Below are 4059 nucleotides of genomic sequence, written 5' to 3'. Positions count from 1 at the left end.
TGTCTACTTCGCGATAATAGTTAGTTCAAGAATGAGTAATTATAAATATTTAAAACCTATCACGAAGTCATGTGATCAAGTTTTTGGTGCCATTGCCGGGGAACTGAAATATTAGGAACACTCAATTTTTATTACTTTAGCCATTTATTTTTCGTGTACTTTAATTTATTATTATTATTTATTAATTTATTTTTTCCTTTTCTTGGCGGGTTTTTTATAGTTTATGACATAGAAGAAATCCGTCAAGACCATTACTTTTTGACGAAGAAATCGATTGTACAGTTCATAGAAATCAAAGAGAAATAAGGCGAAGCTTAAGATACACAGAGAATGAGCAAGAAGACGATACTCAACCCCCAACCGAAGAGATGGCTGAAAACCAAGGCAATCAGCTACCTCCTGCAATTGCGGTTAATCAAAATCCTGCTCCATGCACTATGTATGATTATGCTAAACATTTTTTAACAGGAACTGAATTGAGCATAGTTAGACCTACTGTAGCTACAAATACTTTTGAATTAAAACCTAACACTATTCAAATGATACAGCAATTTGTTCAGTTTGATTGTTTGCATGATAAGGATCCCAATACTCATTTAGCCAACTTCTTAGAACTATGCGATATATTTAAAATTAATGGTGTCTCTGATGATGCCATTCGTCTTCGGTTATTCCCTTTTTCATTAAGGAACAAAGCTAAATAGTGGTTGAACTTGTTACCACGAGGGTCAAGTACTACTTGGGAACAAATGACCGAAAAAGTTTTACTAAAATATTTTCCGCTTGCTAAAATGGCTAAATTACGTAATGATATCTCTTCTTTTGTGTAGATGGATTTAGAAACACTCTACGATGCATGGGAGAGATACAAGGACCTTTTGAGAAGGTTCCCTCACCATGGGTTACCGCTTTGGCTATAGGTTCAAACATTTCATAATAGCCTGAATCCTTCGACTCACAAATGGTTGACGCAGCTGCTGGGGGAACCATCAATAATAAAACACCTGAAGATGCCTATGAGTTTATAGAGGAGATGTCACTGAATAACTATTAGTGGCAAGTCATGAAGACAAAGCCAACGAACACAGCTGGCGTTTATAACATTGATTCAATCACCATGCTCTCTAATCATGTAGAACTCTTAAATAGAAAGATTGATGGTTTTCTGAGTTTTTCACAGGTTCACCCAGTGATGCAGTGCGAAGCAAGTGAAGGTGGAACAAGCCATTTGGAATACCAACCTTATGGCCACAACATGGATAACGAGCAATTAAACTACATAGGTAATAATCCTTGACCTCAAAACAATTCATATAGTAACACTTACAATGCAAGTTAGAGGAACCACCCCAATTTCTTGTGGAGCAGTCAAGGAAATCAAAGACCGCAACCACCTCCAAGCTACCAACAACCACCTTACCAATAGGAAAAGAAACCGAACCTTGAAGAGATGCTCTCAAAGTTTATTTCAGTGTCAAAAACTCGTTTCCAAAACACTGAGACAGCACTTAAAAATCAACAAGCGTCAATCCAAGGGCTCGAAACTCAGATAGGCCAGCTTTCCAAACTAATTTCCGAATGACCACAAGGTAGCTTGCCAAGTAATACTGAACCCAATCCAAGGGAACAGCTCAACGCAATTAATATTCAAGATGAAGTAGGAGTTGTTGAGCCTGAACCAGAACCGAGGCAAGAAACTATGGTAAGCAAAGGTCAAGGTGAGGTAGATAACAATAAAAACAAAATGGTGAATGTCGAAAATAAACCTCGTGTGCCATACTCCAACGCGACAAGGAATGACCGCTCAGATGAACAATTTGGTAAATTCCTTAAACTCTTAAAAAAATTACATATTAACTTACTATTTATTAAAGCCCTATCACATATGCCAAATGCAATGAAATTTTTAAAGGAACTTTTAGCAAATAACCAGAAGTTGGACAAGGCGTCGCACGTGGAGCTAAACGCAGTTTGCTCAGCTATTCTCCAAAATAGACTATTGAACAAACTAAAAGATCCAAGGAGTTTTACAATTCCTTGCTTAATTGGTAGTTTAGATGTTAATAATGCATTAGCTGATTTAGAGGCTATTATTAACGTCATGCCCTATAAAATTTTTAAGCAATTAGGTCTCGGGAAACCCAAACAAACTAGGATGAGCATTCAATTAGCAGATAAAACTATAAGGTTCCCTAGGGGTATTATTGAAGATGTACTAGTTAAAATCGATAAATTTATTTTCTCGTTGACTTTATTGTTCTAGATATAGAGGAGGATAGCAACACTCCTTTAATTCTGGGAAGGCCCTTTTTAGCAACTGCTAAAACAATTATTGATGTTGGCACAGGTGAACTCACACTCCTTGTGGGAGACAAAACAATCACCCTTCAAGCTCGCAATTCTGGCAACACATCGGGAATTGAAGGTGATCGTTTAACCCATTCTCCTAGAACTGACAATATGGTACAACCTACTTTATAGGAAATGAGTTTGAAGGAAGCACACGAGTTAATCTCAAGCAATAGTAGAGGACTTGTTCATGAAGATCGAAGATTACAAATCGAGGAACTCGATGAATGGCGGACGCATAAACCAAGAACACCCGACAAACCGAATCTATGACAGAACAAGCTCAATACCTTTCCAAATCAACTTAAAATTGGAGATAGAGTCTTATTAGATGCCGCAGATCCCCACATTGTCACTATCACAACGAATGAAGAAATCCTTCTTACGGTACTTAGTATCTTTCAATTCAGTAAGGTCGAGGTAAGGCACCCCAAGTTCGGCACTTTTAAGATAAACAACACCCATTTAAAACCTTTTTTTGATGAGATTGATGACATGAATGAGGAGCATAAACTCCTCAAACCACCATGATTATTCAACGGAGAGGTAAGTCAAGCTTAGACTATAAATAAGCACTTCTCGGGAAGCAACCCCAGCACTAACTGTATTAACTTCTTTAAAAATTTAGTCTTCAACATCTAACTTACTAACGGAGCTCTCGAATATAGGTTTCCCAAAGAGACACGGCCAAGCACACGGGCGTGCTTATGGCCGTGTAAAAATAGGGCAAGAATTTCCCCAAACACGGGCTACGGTAAAACACTATGGCCGTGCGACATGGTCGTGCTCGAGCCTGCCAAAACAACACGGGCGTGCGACACGCCCGTGTGGCAGACCCGTGGTTGAAACTGAGAAACTAGCACGGGCGTCCGACATACCCGTGTGGAAGACCCGTGGTTGAAACTGAGAAACTAGCACGGGCGTACGACACGCCCATGTCTAACACCCGTGGTTGAACCTGTCAAATTAACACGGGCGTGGGGCGTGCACACACGGGCATGGGAGAAGCGAACGAAGCTAAACACGGTCGTGCAACACGATCGTATGAACCCACACGCCCGAGGTACACGAGCGTGGGAACGAATTTCAGACGCGTCCAAATAGGAAAAATGCGAATTACACGGGCTGAAATTAGGGAACACGGTCGTGTGCCCTGGCCGTGTGGTCCAAAATCTATAAATACCCTGCACTATTCACTTTCTTCCCCATTCAAAAACCTTAACCCTCACTGCTGCAACTCCACACTGCCTCCCTGCCACACCCTTGCGCCACTTCCCACTTCATTTTTGATGCTCAATCTCTTTCCCTTAGATTTTGTTTACTCCTTTCACTTTTATTTTACTTATTTCTAATGCTTATTATCAACATAATCTTCATATGTTTTGAATTATTTTCCATTTTTCTATCATTTAATTTGCATTCTTAGGTTAGTTATCATACATTTCGTGTTAAATCAAGTTATTAGGAACACCTCATACCCATGACATTACTATGCTTATTCTCATGCTATTACCATGCCAATGTCTATCATTTAATTTGCATTCCTAGGTTAGTTATCATACGTTACGTGTTAAATTGAGGTTAGGAGAACCTCATACTCATTACATTTCTATTCTCATTCTCATTGTTATTGTGGTTGAGTTTGCTTCATATTAGTAGTATTGGCTAAAATAGTTAGTTCAAATTCATTCCTTTTACTTCTTCGAATTC

The 4059-nt window shown here is 39.1% G+C and overlaps 1 non-coding gene across 1 annotated transcript; it reads right to left on the bottom strand.

Annotated features, from left to right (window-relative positions):
- Window positions 1-797: 797 nt before the first annotated feature.
- Window positions 798-904, bottom strand: LOC121205258 (small nucleolar RNA R71). The gene has a single exon (XR_005900343.1). It is a non-coding gene; the product is annotated as a small nucleolar RNA R71 (small nucleolar RNA).
- Window positions 905-4059: the final 3155 nt, after the last annotated feature.

Source organism: Gossypium hirsutum, chromosome A08 (assembly GCF_007990345.1).
Source record: "Gossypium hirsutum isolate 1008001.06 chromosome A08, Gossypium_hirsutum_v2.1, whole genome shotgun sequence".
NCBI lineage: Eukaryota > Viridiplantae > Streptophyta > Magnoliopsida > Malvales > Malvaceae > Gossypium > Gossypium hirsutum.
This window is presented reverse-complemented; position numbering and strand designations above follow the sequence as displayed.